At 42.1% G+C, this 24,782-nt stretch overlaps 1 long non-coding RNA gene across 1 annotated transcript; it reads right to left on the reverse strand.

The window, feature by feature from the left end:
• Positions 1-17,057: 17,057 nt before the first annotated feature.
• On the reverse strand, positions 17,058-23,692 carry LOC140713033 (uncharacterized). Its single transcript, XR_012094916.1, has 3 exons — positions 23,461-23,692; positions 19,162-19,703; positions 17,058-18,712 (listed from the first exon to the last, which is right to left on the reverse strand). It is a non-coding gene; the product is annotated as an uncharacterized lncRNA (long non-coding RNA).
• Between the last annotated feature and the right edge of the window lie 1,090 nt (positions 23,693-24,782).

Genomic DNA, 24,782 nt, shown 5'->3' on the forward strand with positions numbered 1-24,782 from the left:
AAATCAGGGTCAAAGCGCACTTAGGAGAAGATCACTGTAGAGGTAATCGCCAGTCCAGTGACACTCCAAGCTCACCCGTGTTTAGCTGCTTGTGAGCAGGTGAAGACTAAGTATAGTTGAGTTTAACCAGGATTGGGTTTGTCAAGTGTGACTCTGACTTGAGATAGGACACAGGAGAGACACATGGGACAGCAGAGATGAAAGGGTGTGCACAGGAAGATGAGAATGACGGGCTCTGGGGTCTAGTCTACAAAGGGAGAGAGGTGACAAAAGAAAGTGTTCAATCATCTGGAGGTCCTGGGGGGAATGAGGAGCTGTTGAAGGCTGATGCTAAGGAAGGAGGAGACAGAGGCAGAGGGTGAGAGCCTCAAATGGGAGATGCTGAAGGTGGTGCAGCTACGAGTTATGATGAGGTCCGGGGTGTGATCAGGGGAGCTGCTATTGGTACAGCATGAATGAAGTTATCATTGTTCAGCTGGAGGACCAGGAACACTGTCCTCCTGGACAAAACAAAAAGTGCAGATCAAACAGCCACAAAAACCTGTCACCACCACCACTAAGACACAGTCATATGTGGTTTCATAGAAATGCTCTGAAAACAAAGCAACCTGAGAATATTAGAGATAAAAAGAACAGGGAAATTCTGGCCGAAAGAAAAATTAACATAATAGTATCAATAACTGATAAAAATAATGTCTGAGGAAAAAGCATTAGATTAGAAAAAGAGTTTTTTGTTTTATTTTTAAATATATATATTTTTTCTTTTGAGACAGAGTTTCATTCTCATTGCCCAGGCTGGAATGCAATGGTGCTCTCTCAGCTCACTGCAACCTCTGCCTCCCAGTTTCAAGTGATTCTGCAGCCCCAGCCTCCTGAGTAGCTGGGATTACAGGCACCCCACCACCACATCCAGCTGATTTTTGTATTTTTAGGAGAGACGAGGTTTTACCATGTTTTCCAGGCCGATCTCGAACTCCTGACCTCAGGTGATCCACCTGCCTCAGCCTCCCAAAGTGCAGGGATTACAGGCATGAGCCATCGTGCCCAAAGGAAAAGACTTATTTCTGTTTGATGAAATTGACAGTCCACAAAGAAGATGGAATTATCAAGAATCTTTTTGTTCTTAATAATGTAGATTTGAGATATACGGAAAGTCAAAATATTAGAGAAACAAATGAATTTACAACCACAGTGGCAAACATTAGTAAATCAGAGACGTTCGTGGTCACGATTCATAAAGAGCAGTTTTAAGTGTATTTATTTAGGCAGAGACATTATGCTTGCATCTTTCATTTGCCCTTATTTTAGAATCCGTACACATTTATAAAAAGCAGCTACTGAATATGCATATTGTGAAAACAGCTAACAAAACTAAAGTCCCATCCACTATTAGAAGACAGTTCAATGTTTATTAATAGGTTGTTAGTTATTTCTGTTACACCAAAGCTTAAGTCTTAAAATCTAAAAGTGAAGGAATGAAATCTGCTCCAGCAATTTAAAAGGATTCTGCATCCAACTTTGATTCAATTCCTGTTCATGTATAAGACACAAGCCTTAAGAGTCATTACATTCCCATTTTAGCTGGTTGCCAGCTGTAAGTTAATATGCAGACTGTGTTGGCTTATCCTGCTCTGTGCTATGCACAGTGCTTTGAGTGTTCTGTTTTCCTTGCCTTGGATTGCCATTCTATCCCAGGATTCTCATTTCCTCTGCTCCTGAGTTTTGACTGGCATAATTTTGGAACTTAAAAAAAAATGTATCTTCTGTTGTTTTTTCTCATAGCCTTCATTTACATTTTTGTCTATTTTGGATTTTTTCTGCAGTGCTTTCAATGTACTTTATTTCCTGTTTTTATAAGCTTTATATAACTTCAGAAAAACATAGTCCAAGACATATCTGGGTTGGAGGTTATTATTCATGTATTTATTTATTTAGTGTAACATGGAACACATTGACCTGCAGAATAGACACTGGGTGTGGCTGTTTGTAGAACTGTCTTTAGAGGACATTAACTAGAGGTGACTTTCCAGGGCTTTGCACCTTAGTGACTTGGGAAGGCAGATGGCAGGATGCAGATGCAGAAAATTAACATGTATGTGCCACCTACCCTTTAATATCCAAGGCAAAAAGGATGAAATAGTTTCTTCTCTCCTTCCATTAGCCCCCATTTCCTTGTTTTTCAAATTAATAGTACTTTATTAAATTCAATACAATGTATAAATCTTAAGTGTTCAGCACAATGAATTTTGACAAATATATTAAATATAAAACACTGCCAGGCCTGGCGCAGTAGCTCACACCTATAATCCCAGCACTTTGGGAGGCTGAGGCAGGCGGATCACCTGACTAACATGGTGAAACCTCATCTCTACTAAAAAATACAAAATTAGCCAGATGTCGTGGCACATGCCTGTAATCCCAGCTACTTGGGGGCTGAGGCAGGAGAATCGCTTGAACCCGGGAGGCAGAGGTTGCGGTGAGCTGAGATCACTCCATTGCACTCCAGCCTGGGCAACAAGAGTAAGACTCTGTCTCAAAACAAACAAACAAAACAACACTTCCATCATTCTAGAAAGTTAACTCATGCTTCTTTCCAGTCAAGTGCTGTCATACAACCAACTCCAAGTAACCACTGACTTGCTTTCAATCCCTATAGATTAGTTGTCTATGTTCAAGAACTTAATATAAATAGAATAATATTAATACATATATATTCTTTAGTTTAACCTTAATTCATTCATCATATTTTTGAAAGTTATCTATTTTATTATGTATATCAATAGTCTCTCATTTTTTTTGCTCGGTACTATTCCATTGTATGGATATACCACAGTTTGTCTATCCATTTTCCTATTGATGGATACCTGGGCTGCTTTGAAGTTTTGCTTATTGTGAGTAAAGCTGTTACGTATTTACAGGTGTTTTTGTGAACATAATACATTCATTTCTCTTGGTATATCGTCTAGGCATGTGATCGCTAGGCCACAGAGTAGATGAATATTCCCATTTATCAGAGAGTGGCAATGGTTTTACAAAATGGATCGTACAATTTTCAGCATCCACTAGCAATGTGTGAGAGTTCTAGTTTCTCCACATCCTTGCTAACACTCAGAAGAGTTGGTTTTCATTTTTAGCCATTCTAGTGGGTGTGGAGAGGTATCTCATTGTGGTTCTGCTTTGCATTTTTGTGGTGACTAATGATGTTGAGCACTCTTTCTTATGTTTATTGACCATTTTAATATCTTTTTTTGGTGTGTAGCAGTATCTCACTGTTGTCCGGCTTTGCATTTTCATGATGACTAATTATTGAGTACTCTTTCGTATGCTTATTGACCATTTGAATATCTTTTTTTTTTTTTTGTAAAGGGTCTATTCAAATCTTTAACAATTTTGAGGGGTTATTTGTGCTTTTGATATTTCACTTCCCTTTGAAGAGTTTAAATAATTAATATGCTTTAATCTAGAGCCAACTGTATGCCTGATTGCCACAGTATTTCAAATTTGATATCTTACTTAATAAATACAACAAACAATTGAAGTCAGTGTATCACTTCCATTTTACAGAATAGGAAGCCAAGGTTCAAGCTGATTGAAAACCACCCTCAAAGCTGAAACTTTGTGACTGGAAGCACTGGGACTCTGATGTTCATTTTCACCACTTTTACCTGAGAATAGGGTGGAAGGAAGACATTGCAGGAGAATATTCACTGTCCTTGAAATTGATCTTGACTTTTTAAAAATAGTTTTAAAAAAATATACTTTTAATTTATATTTATATATTTACAGAAAAGTTGCTAATATGGTACAGAGTTTTTATATATCTGTTGATTGTATTTATATATTTACATGGCTATATTGAGATATAATTTATTTACTTTACAGTTCATTCATTTGCAATGTAGAATTCAATGATTTTTAGTATATTCACATATATATGATGTGCAACCATCACCACTGTCCATTTTAAAACATTTTCATCACCTCAAAAAGAAACCCTGTACCCTTTAGCTATCACCTCTCCACACCCCCATAACTCCTCTCAGCCCTAAGCCACCGCTCATCTACTTCTATTTAGATTAACCTGTTCTGGATATTGCATGTGAATTGAATCATATAATATGTTCTTTTGTAACTGGCTTCTTTCGGTCCTGGCTGTTTTTAACACGTATGGCATAAGACTGCTTGAAGTCATCAAGATTCTTGTCCGGCTCTTCCTGGACACTCTGTTGACCACATTTCCAGTCCTTCTAGTCAGGTGTGGCACATGTGTAAATGCAGAGGTTGATGTGAGCATCGTTTCTAGGCCGGGTGCTTTGAAAATCAATCTGAATGAAACATCCTAGCGTCCATCCTCACTTTCTTTCCTCTTACGTGGGTCCCTAAATAAGAGCAAAACCTTCTCTTGACCTCTAGTGGACAAATGTTCATTATGTTAAATTAGCCTCTGAGATTTAGAAGTTGTCTACTACAGAGACTAGTCTTGTCTGCCTTTCCTCCTAAAACATCTCTGAAAACTCATATTGTGGAATACTTCCAATGTGTCAAGAACTCGGATTGTGCATTGTCTTTTTTTTATTAAGGTGTCTTAGGTTGTCCACTCATCCAAGACCAGAAACGAAGAAACTTGATTCCTTCAAGATAGTGCTCCTGCATAGAGTACCAGCACACATTTTTGTTACTTCCAAACAGTCTTAAAAATAGATTTTGTTCCTAAGCTTATACATCTTATTTAGCTGAAAAGAGTTAGAGAGAACATTCTTAAGGAATAAATCACATATATCTGAGACACTTATCAACATCCTTATGACAAATTCTTCAAGCTTAAGATTGATTTCACCATCTTTGCTCCATAATCTCTCTGCATATTGGAGGCTCCGTAGGAAACGCAAGGAACAGAGCTATGTACATTGCAGGGCATTTTGTGAATTATAAAAATCTGCTCAGTTCTAAAGATCAAAACTTCTACCCATCTGGGATGTATAAATCCTATACAGAGAATTTATGAGGGGGTTATCTTGAATTATGTGTTGGGTGTTGGGCTTGGCACATAATAAATATAAATGATCCTCACAGGACAGTAGATTAACATCCAGGGGAAAAAAGTCAGGCATCTGTGGAATTTAAGTGGGAAGATGCCCTACTCTTCTCAGACAGGAAAGAGCTTTCAACCCCCAGGAGATAGAACTCTGATCCTTGTTTTTAAGTCCCTTGCTAACTCCTCTGCATGGGAGAAGTGATTTATCTCCTCAGCGATTTGGAAAAGGAACTGTGTAAGTTTGGCTTGCCCCCTAGATCTTCTCATTTTCAGATCTTTCTGCCCACAAAAGGGTACATCTCCTTTGTACTGTGCTGTTAGCTGGCAACACTGTGGGAGGCCTGTGGGTGGCCGTGTGCACCAGGGGCCAAGGAATGAGACAGTCCAGCTCTGAAGGGACCTGTTAGGAAGTCAACTGAGAGTAGCTGTCTAAGCCACGCCCTCCAGAACAACTTTGATTGGTAATGAAGTTCACACAAGTAGATTGAAACTCCTTGAAAAGGGGGAAAAACTTGCATAAAAGTTAAAATCAGCTGAAGATGGCACATAAGTAAGAGTTGTATGATGTGGGAAAGAATGCAATTATATCAGAAGTTCAGAGAAGTGAGATGCTGCTACAGACTGGACTATTCCTGAGGATCAAGCATGGCCCTGCAGATGGTAGCACTCAGGTGTGTTAAAGTTTATATACATGGAGACGAAAATGTTTCAATTTTCCAGAAGTTATTTCTGGTCCCTTCCACTTTTTTTCCCTTCTAGTTGTGATTTCTACGTGGCATATAGGAAATGACATAGTTAAATGCACAAAGAAAATCTAAGAATTTTGCCTGGATTCATAATTCTGTGTTCACAAATAATGATCTGTACTTTTGAAATGTCCATAGTACCCCAATGTCAAGGATGTGGCATCAACAGGAGCAATGTAAGAGTTGACATGATTGAGTTGGGTGCAGTGGCTCACTCCTGTAATCCCAGCACCTTGGGTGGCCGAGGTGAGCGGATCACCTGAGGTCAGGAGTTCCAGACCAGCCTGGCCAACGTGATGAAATCTCATCTCTACTAAAAATACAACAATTAGCTGGGTGTTGGTGATGCACACTTGTAATCCTAGCTACTTGGGAGGCTGAGGCAGGAGAATCGCTTGAACCCCAGAGGTGGAGGTTGCAGTTAGCTGAGATTGTGCCACTGCACTCCAGCCTGGGCAACAGAGCAGGACCCCGTCTCAAAAAAAAAAAAAAAAAAAAAAAAAAAGGAATTGATATGATCTTTAATCTTTCTTGTCTTTATAGTCTTCACTATATGGTTTTTCCCTATATGTTTCTCATCCAACTGTTCTCGCTCTGTAATGCATTATTCTTTAGAAGAGTAAATAAGTCAGCTCTTTCCAGGACATCTTCGTGAATCAAAAAAAGAAAGAACCCATGCTGGAATAAAGCAAACAGTTAAAGTGGGCAATGCTGTGAGCCTTGGGCATGTGAACACAATAGATGGGATTGTGAAAGCTTTTTGTTCTTCAGATGGATGTTATCCTTTGGTTTGGCTCACCAACATCTAAGTGGCTTTATGGGTGTGCTCCACCACTCTTGGTTCTAATTTCCTTCAATCCCCCAAGTGTTGGCAAACAACTGCTCAGCCAATCATACTGACCCTAATATACTTTAAAGAAGCACATGGAGCCAGACGTGGTAGCGCATACCTATAGTCCCAGTTATCCAGTAGGCTGAGGTGGGAGGATTGCTTGAGCCCAGGAGTTTGAGGCTACAGAGAGCTGTGATAGTGCCACTGCATCTTAGACTGGGTAACAGAGCAAGATATGTAAAAAAAAAAAAAAAAAAAAAAAGGCAGCACATTGAGGTAACCTAAATTTACAACTTTGCTGTAGTGTCTCCAAGAACAATTCCCCAGTATGCGTAATTAGTGTCACAACCGGCATAGGGGCAGTTTCACTAGAGGCGGAAGTGAGCCTTGTGCCGGAAGTCCTTGGTGTCAGGCTCTGTCCTTCTGATAACCAGCCTGCATGTTTAGCCCTTCTGTCTCCTCCTCCTTGTGCTCTCGGCAGGCACTGAGTTTAAGCACATTTAAGGCTGATTCCAATGTTGCTCAAAGAGCTCAGATTCTTGCCAATTACAAGTTTTTTGAGCCTCTCTTACCCTGGGCGGGGGCCATTCCATCAGCTTCCTGAGATGGGCCTGCAGGAGGAGAAGGGGACATCTTTGGTTTTCCTTAATGTGGTAGCATCTTCCTTTAGATAGGAGTGCTTTGCTTATAGCCGTAAGATCAGGCACATATGCCTGTAGGTTTATTGGAGAATATGGAATAAAATTTAAACCTCAGAGATCAACAGTTTAGAGGCCTTGAAACCAAAGGTATTTAATGGCTCATCAATATTCTTTAAGCAAAATTTTAGATTGGGTCTTTCTATCTTGCTCGGACTGGTCTCTAACTCCTGAGCTCAAGTGATCCTTGTACCTCAACCTCCTGAGTAGCCGAGACCTTAGGTGTGCACCATTGCACCTGGCTATAGTATTCTCAATACAATCATACTTCAATTTTATTTAGATTGATTTAAAAAAATAACCTAGACACCCATGTTACCACTGGCCTGCACCTTACCCTGGATAACTTTTGTGATACAGCTTTGTTGTATACCACAAAAGCAAAGATTCGCCTTCTACATATCATGGAATCTCTCCAAGTGTCTAGTTTCATGGGACGAATGACACTCTTTAAAGGACAGATATTTAAAAAATATCTAAGGCATTTGTGTCAGACTCGGTAGTTGCTTATCTAATATTTTATTCTTTTTTTTAACTAACAGAATCACATTTGTTGGGCTGCCAGTTAACCTACCACATATACCTACATTTCCTAGTTCCTCTTTTGAGTAGAGGCGGTCATGTGATATAGTTTCAGCCAGAGATGTTAACAGAAACAACTGAGTGGGGATTCTAGGAAGGGAATTTTAAAGGGGATTATCTCAACTGGCATGCAGTCTTTTGCCCTTGGCCCTTCTATCTTCCTATTGCCTGCAATGGCCATCGTAATTGTTGGTACTTCAGCAACCATTTGGGGACCATGAAGACAGTATAAGTTTGAAAACTGTGAGCTAAGGATAGAAGGGGCCCGCATCCTGATGACATTGTAGAAATTCCACGCCAGTCACCAATTTCTCATCTCTAGACTTCTTTTAAGCCACTATTATTTGTGTTTTCTGTTACGTGATGTCAAAACTCAATTCATAACTGATAAAATACTCAATTTTCAGATTGCTTTGCTTAGCAGTAAAACAAAAATCGAGTGTCTGGCATGAAAACATTTGTTTTGAACAAAATAGTTTCAGCAAAATTCTCACTTTAAACATTGAGGAGGGGCATACCTATTTATTTATGAATCCTATATAGCATCAAGGAAGCCTGGAAGAAACATCCTTTTGTTTGGCTTATTTGTCATTACTTGCATGTGAAAACTGGTGTTGGGAGAACTTTCTCTGGGGGTGGAGATAGTGGTGTAATTTAGTGCAAAGAGCAGGGGTTTTGGAATCTGGCATATTTGAGTTTTAATGTAAATCTAAACTCATTATTGTATTTTTTCCTTTTTTTTTTTTTTTTTTTTTTGAGATGGAGTCTCGCCCTGTCACCCAGACTGGAGTGCAGTGGTGCAATCTTGGCTCACTGCAAGCTCTGCCTCCTGGGTTCACGCCATTCTCCTGTCTCAGCCTCCCTAGCAGCTGGGACTACAGGTGCCCACCATCACGCCCGGCTAAATTTTTTGTATTTTTTTGGTAGACATAGGGTTTCACTGTGTTAGCCAGGATGGTCTCAATCTCCTGACCTCATGATCCGCCCACCTCAGCCTCCCAAAGTGCTGGGATTACAGGCGTGAGCCACCACGCCCTGCCTATTGTATTTTTTCTAAGTCTCAGTTTTCTGATCCATAAAATAAGGAGGATCTCAAGTTAAAAAGGGAGAATCTGCAAAATACCATACCAAAGGGAACCAGTGAAGTACCTGGTACTATATATGATCATTTCCCTGTATTTGTGTCTTGTTTGTTACTCTTTAATCTAATAAATATTGATTAAGCATCTACTACATGCCAGGTCTGGGTTGAGTGTTCAGTTCTTTCACTCTGAGTTTGCCCTGAATGGAGTTACGGCTTTAGGGCTGAGGATTGAAAGGACTAATGCCGTATTTATTTAGTTCATTGGCACTAACCAGGAAGGAGTGAATTTCAGAGCTTCATCACAAGGTTCCACTTAAGAAACCAAATTGCAGTCTTAGTGGCATAGTGGTTTGGTGATTTTTATCCAATACTAGATGTAAAGGCTAGAGATGAGTCTGGCTGACACAGTCACTGTTTAGAAGCTGGAGTGAAACCTCGAAATTTCATCTGGAAAAAGTTGTACTTCTTCAGGAAACAGAGTGGGTTTTGGTACACAGAGACCCTAAAAACTAAAATGAAATGGGGCTCATTTCCTTGTGACTCTAGCCCCCATCATATGTCCCGCAGATGTGAGGCCAAGTACTTAAAAATATTTGAACTCAATGGATTATTTACAACAGGAAAGCACGGATTTTACCCAAGCCAGACCTGAGGACTTTCAGTCCATCTTTCCCAGTTACCGCTCCATGAAGTCAGTCAGTTGAGCTTTCACTGTTCGTGAATCATGACATGAAACAAACATTTAGAAGATAGGCTTTGGGTAGGGAGAGGTGGAAAAGTACAGATACTTAACCTTGTGAGGAACTAAATTGTTATTCATTTTCCTTCTTTTATTCTTCAGGACATTGGGCTCAAGGGACTTGCAATTGTAAAGAGTAATTTTGATGGTAGCTCATATTTGCTGAACATTTTTAAGTGCCAGGACTTTCTCTGGTTTGTTATAATCATGAACAACTGACATTTAGGAAGACAAAACTTGACTTCAGCCTGTGCTTCTCTGGAAAGCAGTGCTCTGTAGTGGAAAGGATAAGTCATTGGCATCAATAAGACATGAGTCTGAGCCCTGACTGTATAGCTTTGAGCACATTATTACATGTCTGTCAACCACAGTAAATGGTTCTCTATTGTTCTCTCCATTTTTCATATGAGCAAACTGAGCCTGAAAAGAGTTGAGCCACATGTCCAAGGTCCATAGAAGAGCTGGGGCGGGGTGAGGGGAGTCCAATACCTGGTTCTTTCGTACACACTGTTATCGGGTAGATGTTAGGGACCCCATGGGTCATGGAGGGACAGGAAATACCCCCCTTTTACACATGAGGAAATGAGAGCCCAGAGGGATTAAACTGGCCATTCCAGTTACTACAGTTACTACAGCCCAGGTATTCCCCTCCAGAAAGGGCATGAGAGGGGCATACACGGAAGAAAACTAACAGTTCACCAATATTTCATCTTCCATTTTTCATTTCCTGGCTCTGGAGCATAAGTCAGGATAAGATCTGGATTAGATCCATTTTCCCAGTTTCCCATATATCACATTTCGACAAGATTTATGGATGTTTTCTCCTGGGCTGGAGCAAACATGGGTGGATTATGAGGTTGTGTTTACATTTTTCTCCTATCTCAGGCAGCATTATGTTAGTCTCCAGCTCCTGGCTCTGTGCCCTGGATAAGCTTTTGCCATTTGATTCTTTCCATTGTGCACACAATCGTCCCTTCACCTTCTCTGTATCTCTGCACTTTCCTTTGTTATCAGTTACATGTTTTGTGCCAGAATGGCTATTGGTGTCATTCTCCTGCTTTTGTTTTCTGGTGAGTACTGAGAGATTATCTTCTAAATAGCTTTGCTTACTGGGGTATTGAAATTTGTGATTCTATTTCTCCCTGGATAAAAATACTCCTTCCTCTAGTCTCTCAATTCAGAGCTAATAGTCAGTCTTTTCTCTCCTAATAGCAAATGCTTTGAGATTTTTAGAAGTTTGCAGAACACTTCCTTTAGATCCTCTATAATGCAGAAAACATTTTTTGCTCAGAGCCCCAGAATCATGTTTTGTGGAATTTTCTTTTTTAAAAATAGAGGCCAGGCACAGTGGCTCACGCCTGTAATCCCAGCACTTTGGGAGGCCAAGGGGGGTGGATCATGAGGTCAAGAGATTGAGACCATCCTGGCCAATATGGTGAAACCCGTCTCTACTAAAAATACAAAAATTAGCTGGGCATGGTGGCAGTCACCTGTAGTCCCAGCTACTCGGGAGGCTGAGGCAGGAGAATTGCTTGAACCAGGGAGGCGGAGGTTACAGTGAACCGAGATCACGCCATTACACTTCAGTCTGGTGACAGAGCAAAACTCTGTCTCAAAAAACAAAACAAAACAAAACAAAAAGAACAAAGAGCAGTCACAACTGCCAGTGCCTTGGCTCTTGGCTTTTGTTGTTTCCTCTCAGGCCCTAAATGGTAACCAGACACGGACTCACATTCCATGGTCCTCAGTGCCGCCCTCCCCATTTCTCTTTTCCTCTTGAGGTTCATTATTTTCTCCAAATTAAAACGTTCTGGTCGAAATGAGTGAGAAGAAAGAGACAGGGCAGCAGGGAGCTCCGGCTGTGCAGAGGGATTATATCTAGGGGGGTCTTCCTTGCAGGTCTCTGATATGATTAATCAGCTGAAAAGAGCGAGGCTTTGTAGTTTGAGGAGATCAGTTTTGAAAGGGTCTGCTCTTGTTACCCAGGACAGTGGGTTTTAAAACCAGTTTTTAAGAATATTTTACAGACATTCGAGAGCTTCTGGCATTATCCCTGTGTGAAGCTGCTAGTAGTTCCTTTGTTCGCGCATTCACTGGTTTTGCAAGTATTGATTGTGTGTTACTGTGCATCAGGTACTGTGCTGGGCCCTGAGAATACTGGGGTAAGCAAAACAGACGGGCCCCTGCTGTCTCAGAGCTCACAGCAAAGTGAGGGTGACAGATATTAGGCAAATAATCACATGAATAAGTGACCATCTGCACACTGACAGAAAGAGAAGAGGGTCTCCGGGGTGTGCACGCTGCGTGCATGTCAGCAGGCTGTCTTCTGAGGAGGAGACTCTGAGCTACGATACGAAGAGTGAGAGTGTGTTGGGTGATGGTTGGGAGCGGGTTTTGGATGTGCTTTTGGTGGAGCAGGTCCCCGTTCCTGATAGATGGAATGCTGTGTGCAGAGGCCACTTGAAGGGGTCAGAATGGTACATGGGAAGAAATACGCCTGGGCCAGAGAGCCTGGGTTTCTGAGTGTGAGAAGCTAAGTGGAACCACAGGGATCTGCGGGGTAGCCAGAGCCCAGTGACAGGCTTGGATGAGAGATTTAGTCTTTATCTTTAGGGCCACTGTTGGTTCTACACTGGGAAATGACACGATGAAGTTTGCATTTTAAAAAGATCACTCCTGTTTCAGTGACGGGAACAGATTTTCAAAAGGCCAGAGTAGATTCATTCAATCATTCTTTCACTCATGTAGTCAAGAAATATTTTTTGAGCTCCAACCATGGGGCAGGGACTTTTCTCTCTACAATGGCGAGGGAGTTTCCGGCCTCCCAGAACTCATATCTAGTGAGTGAGGACAGAGAGTAAACAAATACATAGTTTAAGAGAAAAGATAACTTCGATAGAGGTAAGTGAGTGCAGTGAAAAAAGTCAACCAAGAGGAATCCGACAGACAGCATGGAGGCACTGTGGTCTATGATCTCTCATTCTATTGGGTTTTCAGGAACTGCCTTCCTGAGGAGGTGAGATTTTCCTCCCTAGATGCAGCATTACCCCCCCGCCCCCGCCTTTTCTTGAGCCTTGCCTAAAGCAGAGCTAGCCATTTTATTAGCCCTTTACTTGCTAGTCCTCAGATGTGCTGACTGTGTAAACGGATGCTTCAGTCCCCCCGACTTTCCATGGCCTTTATGGAAGTCAGAGTGTTTGAGCCTGAAGGAGCTTTTAAGATTTTCTGATTCAACTCCATCATTTTATAGGACACTAAGCAGAAGGCCAGAGAGGCACTGTTCGAAGAGTGAGCGGTCACCCTGTCCTAGCTTCCAGGCCATCTAGTCCTGGGGCCCAAGCCTCCTGGCCCACCATTCAGCCCTCCTGATAAGTGTGAGGGCACAGCTGTGCTCTCTGAGTCCATGGAGGCTGTTTCCAAGATGCTCTTCATTCCCTGGGTGCATAGGGGACTCCAAATACCTGCAGAAAGTGATTAATGGTTCTTTCCCCCACCCTGGCATCTCCTAATGCAAAAAATGTTGGACAGCAACCAATTTAATTTAGAATCCAGAAAATACCACTTTTTTCCCCCAACTTGGCTTATATTAATGATATTTTAAAAATGCCCTGCAGCTCTGAAGCATATTTAAGACCATGAAAGAGCATTACAAAACTTTTGCCCTTTACAGAGTTGCATGGAATGCTAAGTCCAAAAAGAAAAAAAGGGGAAATTCCCTCTTTCCCTTTGGTTTCTTAAGATGTAAAATTCAATAAGCCATTTCTTATTTAAGATTTTGTAAAAATAACTATTTTTTCCCTCACAATTAAGTTTCGTTGCCTGAGTTTTAATCTAGAACGTTGTTTTCATGGTTCAGTTAAAAATCCCTTTGGAAATCATGGTGAAATCCAAACTGAATTAGTGTTTACTGAACTAATAATTAAAGTTCTTTGACATTAGCTATCTTAGGAGATTTTTCCTCTTCTCCCTCCCCCCTGTTTTCTTTTTTCAGAAACATTGTTCTGGGAGAAAAATCCCAGTGTATCTGAATTCATCAAGTCAAAACCGTAAGTCATTGAAGAAAGCATTAGGTGATAATTTTTATCCTTATGAAAAAGCATTTTATTAATGAATTTCAGATATAGCCTACTGCTAAAGAAGTTTTTTTCCCTCTTTTTGAAGAAATTGAAGCCCAGAAAAATTAAGTAACTTGTCCAAAACCAAACAGATGAATTAAAATCATGATGACTGTTTAGTGACTTGAAGACATTTTGTGTAACATTTCAGCTTCAATAAGATGGGAGCTCGGTGCAAGGATGTTTGACTGGGAGCCTACAGTAGAGCTTAGAAAGTCATGTTCCGGCTAGGCGCGCTGGCTCATGCCTATAATCCCAGCACTTTGGGAGGCCAAGGCAGGTGGATCGCTTGAGCTCAGGAGTTCAAGACCAGCCTGGGCAACATGGTGAAACCCTGTCTCTGCAAAAAGTACAAAAAGTTAGCCAGGTGCCATAAAGTGCAACTGTGGTCCCAGCTACTTGGTGGACTGAGGCAAGAGAATCCCTTGAGCCCAGGAGGTTGAGGCTGCAGTGAGCCGTGTTGGAGTGAGACTCTGTCTCCAAAAAAAAAAAAAAAAGAAAGAAAGAAAAAGTCATGTTTGAATATTCCTTTGGGACTTTTGTTTCCTCATATTTACTCTCAAAACATCAGAATGCCACAGAAGATTGTTAGTTCTCTGGATCAGTTGAGGAAGGAAAAGCATTGGCACCTCCTCAGGAATGCCGTAGGAGGGGTGTGCTGGGATGCTCTCAGCTCTGCAGCAGTGATGCACACAGCTGGAGATGGTGAAGGTAGATGCAGGTGGTCAAACATTTTAGTTTCCTGTGGCTACTGTAATAACGAGAGTGGCTGAAAACAACAGGAATTCATTCTCTTACAGTTCTGGAGACAAGAAGTCCAAAATCAGTTTCACTGAACTAGAATTGAGGTGTTGGCAGGACCTTGGTCCCTCTAAAGGCTCTAGGGGTGAATCTGCTCTGCATCTCTCCCACCTTCCGGAGGCTGCCAGCATTCCTGGGCTTGTGGCAACATCACTCCACTCTGTGCCTCCATGGCCTCATTATCTCCTCCTTTTCTGTCTGTATCAAATTTCTCCCTCCCTCCCTCTTATAAGGCATGTGTGATTGCATTTAGGGCCCATCAGGTAATCCAAGATGATCTTCCCAAGTATAATTCTTTGCTTAATCACATGCGCAAAGAGCCATTTTCCTTAGAAGGTGACATTTACAGCTTCCATGGATTAGAATGTGACATCTGAGTAAGCCATTATTGAGCCTATCATACTGAGCCTAGATCCCTCCTGTTGGCCTCATATATTCGTGGAGGACAAAGGAAAAGGCTAAAGGCCAGAGACCAGTAGAAGAGTGCATTCCTGCTTTCCAGATTCGGGTGAACTGTCATAATCAGTGTCTGGCAGAACAAAAGACTGAGGGAAAAAGCTGAAGCAATGCAAAGCCCCAGAGTGACCACAATGGCATGATTACTGCTGAGTTTGTTTATGAGAGGAAAGAAAGCAGCCATGTTGGAAAGTCTTGGGCGGTTTTCATATCCTGGAAGTTATGTAGAAATAGCTGGAGAGGAATGCATCATTCAGGAGTATAAAACAATTTCTTGTTTAAAAAAACCCCAAGACTTGAGTAGTTAAAAAAATTCCTCCCAGAGAGTGGAAATGAAAAAAGCCCTTCAAAAGGTTATTTCAGACAAGGGAACACATCACATGGAGTCTTTTACTGATTTTACCCCATGGAGACTGGTTGTGGATGATGAATGATAAAATGGAAGCATCCAGCAGTGGTAACTCAATGTTGCAGTGGGGAAGAGTTTTCCTTCCTGACCTCATTTGTAAGAGGGAAATGGAGGGGGATGAAGATGCCTCATTAGTGGAAACTATACACTCCTGTCTAGTCACTTCCTGTAGATGAAACAACACTCCAAGATACTGCTCCAAAAGGAACATTAGCCAAACTGGATCTTCTCTTGTAAATTTCAGAGGCATCTGTAGACATGGGTGACAGGGAAGCCTCCAAGCGATCAACTTCCCTGCCTTTCCAACACCTGAAAAGTGGCCCTGGGGTTTTCCATTGAAGTTTTCCAAATGCAGGTTGCCAGTGCTTCTGAGTGTCCCCTGGGCCCTGGTGGTTGTTTTTAGGATAGAAAATACTTTTCTTGGCAGGGCGCAGTGGCTCGTGCCTGTAATCCCAGCACTTTGGGAGGCCAAGGTGGGTGGATCACGAGGTCAGGAGATCGAGACCATTCTGGCTAACACGGTGAAACCCCGTCTCTACTAAAAACACAAAAAGTTAACTGGGCATGGTGGCGGGCGCCTGTAGTTCCAGCTACTTCGGAGGCTGAGGCAGGAGAATGACCTGAACCTGGGAGGTGGAGCTTGCAGTGAGCCGAGATCACACCATTGCACTCTAACCTGGGCAATAGAGCAAGACTCTGTCTCAAAAAAAAAAAAAAAACCAAAAAAACAAAAAAAGGAAATACTTTTCTCTTGCATGGCCACCTGCCCTCTCTCCAAGTTCTGGGGCTTCCTGAAGGCCCAACTGCCTTACCTCTTTCTCCTCCTCAACCATCATACGTTATTCTTATGATGAAGTATGTTCCAGAAATGGTGTTCAGACAAAAATTGTAGCCGGGTTCAGTTATCCAACACCACATTGAAAGCTGCTGATTCTAGAATTGAGGTGATTAGGATGATCATTTATTTGGCAATATTATGATCAAAGATGAATGAGTAGACTAGAAACTGTTTAAATGGCTTCTTCCAGCACCCTCAAGTCAATGACTTAGAGCTTCCATCCTGTGTGCTGTGGGTCACTACAATCTCTCCATCGCCTGTCAGTTCCATTCCGTTAAATGAAAATTAACAACTTTGGTATATCTTGTTAAGGGCTCTGCAGCAGAGCAACCTCTCTTACTAAACTGCTGGAGCACACCATTGCATGCTCATTTTTTCCCCTTTGCTCTATCTGGGACAACTCCGTTCCATCCATTCCGGGGCATGATGTATAGCGAAACAGAGGAGTCCTGTGACTCCATGCCCTGTCAGTGACAGCTCCAGACACGACCAGACTCATGGACATGGTGGTGTTTGACCCTTTATTTCTCCCAGGGCTGCACTGTGGAAATATTATTCCTATTCTATCACATAAATGCCTTTTTATCTCTGCCTTTTCAAATAACCAAGTAATTGAAGTGCACTTGTCTCCCACCTTATGTAGGACATGTTTACTAGCCTTGATTCTATTTCCATTAGACTTGGTGTAGCTAATTTAGTAACTAGGCCTAGGATAGCAGTGATGGATTTGTCTGATGGTCAGTCATTGAGCGTGAACTCATTGAAACCTTCCAAATATTTGAAATTTTTCTAGATTCCATTTGGACTCTATGTATGTAATGAAGCTATCTTTTAAACTCCCTGCCCTAAAGTGACCTTTCATTCTCCGAACAACTCATGCTCAACAGGGCAGAGACATAGTATGACCTCCTCTCTTCTCTACAGCAGCACATTGACCTGCTAGAACTCCAAAGAACAGGCAGATTCCTGCCCAGTAGAGTGATTTTCAGTTGATCAGATTCAGTGGGGACACATATACCTCCTCATGGGAGAAACAGTGGTGTCTCTGGAGGAGTGTTCACAGAGTAAAAAAGTATATTCAACATAATTAATTTTTTCTCAAAATAGCAAGAAGTAGAGGCTTTCCAAATCTCCTAGCTGATAAGGAATCATCGATAACAGAAAATAGAGTGGGAAAATGTTAGGGGGCAGAGTGACCATATGTTCATGTTTCCCAGTTTATACCTGTTGTTCAGGAATAATTATTTATAGCACCCCTTTTATTCTTCAAGTATTTGTTTAGACATAAATTATATGATCACCCTAGTTAAACAGAGCTTGGGAAGTCCTCATCTGATAGGATCTCCAAAAAAGTTCCTGTGGAGTCCATTTTTGCATTGCTGTAAAGAATACCTGAGAGTGGGTAATCTATAAAGAAAAGAGGTTGATTTGGCTCACAGTTCTTCAGGTTGTACAAATCTGGCACCAGCATCTATTCAGCTTCTGGTGAGGTCTTAGGAAGATTTCTCTTATAGAAGAAGGCAAAGAGGCACATTACATAGTGAGAGAGAGGGAGAGGAAGCAAGAGAGAGAGAGAGGAGAGGTGTCAGACTCTTTTAAACAACCAGCTCTCCTGTGAACTAATAGAGTGAGGACTCACTCCTTACCACAAGGACAGTACCAAGCCATTCATGAGGGATCTACTCCCATGACCCAAACACCACCTACAGGCCAACTTCTGTCATCGCAGGTCACATGTCAACATGGGGTTTGGAGGCGACACACATCCAAACCATATTAGCTCCTAAAGTTGTCCTCAAATTCAAGGTGCCATGTCTGAGAAGAGAGTTTGTGTTAGCAGAATGACTTCCCAGCAAAATAAGTTTTGGTCATGCATGTTTTACAGAGGAGATCAGCTGTGTCTGGAAGAGATCGGATAGTGTTTATGCGCACATTGCATGCCATAATTCTGAAGAATCCAGAGGTAAAAGGTATTTTACAAGAAACAAATACAGTTCTTGTAATGGAAGCATTTAGATATCACTCTGAAGAGGAGTGATGGGAATTCATGGCAAATATAAGGTAGGAATAGAGATGCTCAAAAAATCTATTAGGTGCTTTGTTTTTCCCCCGACACTTTGGATATCTCCTCTTTAATAACTTTCTTAATTACCATTGTCTTTATATTGTACAAGGTAGACAAGTTGATTCTAACTTGGTTCTGGCTTCCTTCTTCTGTAAAGACAGAGAGAAATAGTCGATGGTGAAGCCTCGTAACTTTGTTGCTCCTACATTCAGTTGGGTCACACAGTGGCTTCTCTCTTGGTTATGTGGAGGGCTTGGATTCTTCTAGCCCAAAGAAAACTTGGCCACATACCTTTGCTCAACATGCACTGACCTGGGGGAACAATATATTGTAACACAAGTTGCAATTAGTCATTATTTTTTCAGTTCCCGTGTGAGAAACTGATTTTAACAACCAAAACAGCAACAGCAGCACCAAAACAAGATAAATGTGTGCAGCAAATTTCCTTAAATGAGCATTGCCAGTATATTTTTCTCTTGCTAAAACCTCCTCCTCAATCTCAACATACTATTCCCTGCCCTCCCTCATTTAACTCGTAAGCACAGAAGTAAGGGACCACCCTTCTGCAGCAGCTGTCCAGAGACCACCACAGCTTGTGAGAGTCTCCAGTGGACAACGGTTGTCTGATTGAGACTCTTCCTGGTGTGTTCAGAAAAACCTGTACTTTTTTGTTTCAATTAGTTTTATAGACATTTCAAGCTGGGGCCTGCATTTTTTTGTGATCAGCTCACCCCTCAGCACTCCCCATGGGGCTCACTAACCTTGGCTACCTTCATCGTTTATGGGAGTTGAGCTGTGCCTGCTCGAGACTGCCATTTGTTTCTTCTTGCATTGAAATAACTTGCTTTTCTCTTTCAGCAACCCTGGGGTTCAACAATTTGAAACTGCTTCACACCAAGAGCAGTGAAACTCGCTCTATGGTTATCACATCAGAGAGATCCAATACCCAAAACCTGAGAACATTTGCCCTGTTTCGTTGGAGTCAACACATCCATCTGCTAGGTTATCCGTCTTCGGTCAACATGGCTCAGAGAAATCCATGCTGAATGATTTTCTAGGAAGTTGGGTCTTGTTGACGACGGAGTTAAATGTTATTCGTGTTAAAGTGAGTCTTTAAGAAGATGGCTGGCTGTATTTCTACATAGTTTTGACATCTGTCTTCATTTTTCCTCTAAGATGTTCTGCACATATTTGTCAATTTCTGTGGTCTGACTCAGAGCACAGGAAGTGTGGGTAAATGTCAAAAGAAAAATTCTTTCAGAATTTCTTTTGTTCATTCCCTGTTCTTCTGGTAAATGAATGCCTGAAAAGAGAAAGCCCCCAGTTATCTCGGTTTGGTTCAGGGTAACAGGAAAGTTTCCCTGAATTAAACATTTCTGTCCTATTGGCCTGCTGGGGCACTTAAAAATCCCAGTCTTTAGACCACACTCTCTTAATTGTGGCATGTGGGTTTCTAGGAGTTGCAATTAAACAACCCACAGAAGGTGATTTTACAGTTTCAGCCTTTTTTTTTTTTGAGATGGAGTTGTGCTCTGTCACCCAGGCTGAAATGCAGTGGCACGATCTTGGCTCACTGCAACTTCCACCTCACAGGTTCAAGCGATTCTCCTGCCTCAGCCTCCCAAGTAGCTGGGACTACTGGTGCCCACCACCATGCCTGGCTCATTTTTGTATTTTTAGTAGAGACAGGATTTCCCTATGTTGGCTAGTTTGGTCTTGAACTTCTGACCTCAGGTGATCTGCCCACCTTGGCCTCTGAAAGTGCTGGGATTACAGGCGTGAGCCACTGCGCCCGACCTACAGTTCCAACTTTTAAGTGTGTCTTCCTCTTCTTCAGATTCAGGCCCTTTGGCCAAGGGTGGTGACAACTGATTAAGGCATAACAGGCCTCTGTCAAGCTGCTAATCAAGTTACGGGGCAGTAGAGACCAACATGCATGATGCCAGCAGCAGCCCGGGAATCTACCCACAGGTTAACCTCAGACTCTTAGGAAGACTCTGGGGCGCAGGATAATGCAAGGAAGAGGGAAAGGGTACTGAGAAGAACCTAGGTCACTCCTTGTGTAATTTTCCCTTGTGTTGTCCAAAAAGAGTGTAGACAGGGTTTGTAAAAATATGCACCTGAAAAACCATGAGTGCCTTTATCTGTTGTTTAAAATTTACTTTCAGTTTTTTTGGTAACAACTTTATTGAGATGTAATTCCTATACTCTACAATTTACTCACTGAAAGTATGCAATTAGATGGTTTTAGCATATTCATTCACAGAGCTGTTCAACCATCATTCAGGAATTTGCTCGCCATTCTATCCTGCCATTTCCTCTCTCTGGAATGTTCTTACTCCAGTCATCGACTCTCTCCCATTGCATCATTTGAGTCTTTGCTCAAATGTCACATCCAAGGCGCTTAGTGCTCTTCCCTTACCAAAATCACCACTCCACCCATTCTTCTGCCTCCCTCCTACTCTAGTGTCTGGACAGCGCGTCCCACTCTGCCATGTTCTTGTTTGTCTCCTGCCTGTGGTCCTCAGCAACTCCAGGGTAGGACGTTTGTCAGGATGTTTGCTGCTGCCCCCAGTTTCTGGGCTGGTGCCAGACTAGAATTAGGGGCTGGGAGGAGGAATGGAGGGGACTGGCTGTCCTCTCTGCACCCAGCCTGTTGGAGGAGGGAAAGAGACTGGAGCCCTAAACAGGCAGGGCTGGCTCCCTACAACTTGCTACTGGGTGGCCCGGGAACAGATGCTGCCACAGTCACCAAGCATTGGCTGAGGTGAAGTGTGAGGAAGCTCAGCACGGGCCTCTGGGAACTTGAGCCATACAAATTTCTGTGTGAGCCCAAGAAGTTATTTGCCATCTCTGAATGTCTTTAAAATGAGGACATTGGATCTCTGGCTCCTTGTAGTTCTGACACGAGTTCTGATGGAATTCTTTGATCAGGTGTAATTGAACAAATGCAGTTAAGGTGTCCCGGGGCGCTTTCTTTCATGGATCCCATCTCTCCAGCTACCTTTGCCACATTAAGCTGCTTATTTGTCCTTCCTCCTCTCCACGCCCAACACACACGCTTTTGTAAAGATAGAGTTTTCTAATGCCCGGGGTCTTTGATCCATACGGCAGGAGAAGGGCAAAATAGAAAGTGTGCTTCGGGTGTGCTATTTGAGCTGGAGCTAAATTTGAGTAAAAGCTTTGTCTGAGTTTACAAACATACAATTAAGGCTCTTACAGTTATCTAAATCCACTTTCTTGCCTTATAATTTTATGGTTAGCAGCATTACAGTTGTTTTTAGATTTTCATTATAACTGCAGTAGCCACAGACGGAACCAAATAGTGTTTGTTTATTTGTGTGACAAATTATGCCCCTCAGCTAACTATACTGTGCAATTTGCATTGGGTGTGCATTTTGTGAAAGAAGTATACATCGGTCTGAGGGTCTTTTCTTCTCTTTCCTCTATCTTCTTCCCAAAGCAGTGCTGATAATAGAAAATTGGAAAATAAAAGGCATGTATGTGTACTACACACACGCTTGACTTCAGATTCCACTCCCCACCGTTGTAGCTGGGTAAACTTGGGGAAGTCAGCTTATTTCCTTAATTTTATTTTCACATAGTGAATTTCTACATTTTGTTCTTTTAAAATATATTATTTACAGATCATCAGTAGAGGAAGAGTAATTTAAAGTATTAGGAACTTCAGGCCAGGAGCAGTGGCTCATGCCTATAATCCCAGCACTTTGGGAGGCCAAGGGGGGCAGATCACCTGAGGTCAGGATTTCGAGACCAGCCTGGCCAACGTGGCAAAACCCCATCTCTACTAAAAATACAGAAAAAGTAGCCGGGCGTGGTGGCACATGCCTGTGGTCCCAGCTACTCGGGATGCTGAGGCAAGAGAATTGCTTGAACCCGGGCAGTGGATGTTGCACTCCAGCCTGGGTGACAGAGCGAGACTCCATCGCAATTAAAAAATAAACAAACAAACAAATAAATAAATAAAGTATTAGGAACTTCAGTGTCACTTGAAGGTTGATTAGAAATGAAAATCATTTCTGATGACTTAGGTACTTCCCAGCTATGAAAACTTCTGTAATTAGTCAACTCTGCCCCTCTGCTTTTTCTTTAATTTGTTATTTTTTTATTGTGGAAGAATACATGCAACATAAAATGGACCCTCCTAACCATTTCTAAGTGTAGAATCCAGTGGTATTAAACACATCCATCAAGTTGTGCATCCTTTACCTCCATCCATCTTCAGGACGCTTTTCATTGTGTAAAACGGAAACTCCACACTCATGAAATCATAACTCCCGATTTGTCCCTGCTTCAAGCCCCTAGCAACCACCATTCTCCTTTCTGCCTCTCTGATTTTAACTCTTCTAGGTACCAGGTATAAATGGAAGCATACAGGATTTGCTTTCTGTGACTGGTTCTTTTCATTTAGGTTCATCTTTGCTATGACCTGCGTCAGAATTTCCTTCCTTTTTAAGACTGATTAATACAATATTCCATTGTGGTGTATCTACACTGCATTCCGCTTATCTATTCATCTGGCAGTGCACGCTCGGGTTGCTTCCATGTTTTGGCTATTGTGAATAATGCTGTCATGAACGTGGGTGTAAGCTATCTCTTTGGGACCTTGCTTTCAATTCTTTTGGGGATATACCCAGAAGTAGCAATTCCATATCATATGGCAACTCAAGTTTTAATCGTTTGAGAAACCACCATACTGTTTTCCACAATGGTTTTAACTACTAAAAAAACACAAAAAACTAGCCGGGCGAGGTGGTGAGCACCTATAGTCCCAGCTACTCGGGAGGCTGAGGCAGGAGAATGGCATAAACCCGGGAGGCGGAGCTTGCAGTGAGCTGAGATCTGGCCACTGCACTCCAGCCTGGGCGACAGAGCGAGACGACGTCTCAAAAAAAAAAAAAAAAAAAAAAAAAAGAATACTGAGACATACAGGCTTTAATGAATCATATGTAACGTCATGCAGTTTGCAGCTGGTGAAACCAAGATTTAAACCCTGATGGCTTGGTGCAGAACCCATAGTTGTCCTTAACTGCACTCACCTGAGGGGAAGCCCGTTGGCCACTGCAAAGCTATCCCCATCCCTCCAAACTCTTCATCCCCACCAGCACTCACAATCGCTCAGGAATAAAGACCAGCTTTGTCATTTGCAGTTGCAGTTTTCACAGAGCCAGTCACGGCGCTGGGGGGAGGCCTCTGCTGCTTTTGTGGCTTGGTTCCAGTGCTGAATGAGGGTAGTTATAGGATGGCTTAGAAACAGTCACTTTGTGTGTAATCAGGTCACTTCACTGCAAAAACATTTTTGTTTCCGCTTCCTTCCTTTTCTGGATCTTATCCAGGGAACAGTGTCTCTGACCTTCTAAGCCACAAAGGCCAGAGATAATGGGGCACAGCAGGTCCATGTAGCAAAAGCAGGGGAGAGTCTGTGGTCAGGATGTGCGTGTGGGCACACACACGCACACACGCGTGGGAAGACAGTCACTACCCAGGGCGTACATCATAACATATGCTTAGAAAAATACTGGTAAGAAATACACAGAAACTTTCCTAGTGTGGAATTCTCTTGTGTGTGTCTGAGATCTCCCTTCGGGCTCAGAGTAGAGTGGAGGAGATGGGCGTTCACTCTGGGCGAGTGCACAGAAAAGCACGCGAAATTCCTCCCCTTCTTGTCCTCCTGCTCGTCCTTGCAGCTCACATCCAGCGCCAGCCTGGGCTTCTGTGGTCTGCGTTGACCCCGATTGCCTTGCCAGATGTATAGGCAGTGTTGAAACTGTTTTGCAATTTCTTTCAAATCTGCTTAAGAATGAGAGAGATCTTATTCTGTAGGGGAAACATAATGTGTTCTAATTGATTAGGGCTGGAGGTAAAAAATAAAAGCTATATGGAAAATTCAAAAGATTTAGGTTTTTATTCTAAATTTTTAAACGTACCTATAAGAGATTCAATGGAGAATAATGAACCCTAAAACATATTTTCCAGAATCAATCATAATTTTTTTCATGCATATAATGTTGGTTTAAGACTTGGGAATCAGGAGAAAAGTGCAGAAAGAATGTCATATGTTTTGTTTTAAAACTTTCTCTCCTGTTGTTTAGGTTTCACACTCAAATCTCTCTTCCATTATTCTTTGACTTTTATAAATCTACTGAACATAAATTCTGTTTAATTATAGCATGGCTCACGTATACTAGAGAGTTATGTTAATGAAAACGCTGTTGATTAGTAATCAAAGACAGATTTTGTAAAGAGAGAAAAGGAGGTGAGGAAAGGTTTGGAGTTCAGGCAGGAAAGCCTAACTTCCTCATCATTATCCCATAGCTGCAGGGTTTTCCAGGTTACTGTGGCCGGGCTGCAGCCCTGTCTA

The sequence above is a fragment of the Chlorocebus sabaeus genome, chromosome 12 (genome assembly GCF_047675955.1).
Source record: "Chlorocebus sabaeus isolate Y175 chromosome 12, mChlSab1.0.hap1, whole genome shotgun sequence".
Classification (NCBI taxonomy): domain Eukaryota; kingdom Metazoa; phylum Chordata; class Mammalia; order Primates; family Cercopithecidae; genus Chlorocebus; species Chlorocebus sabaeus.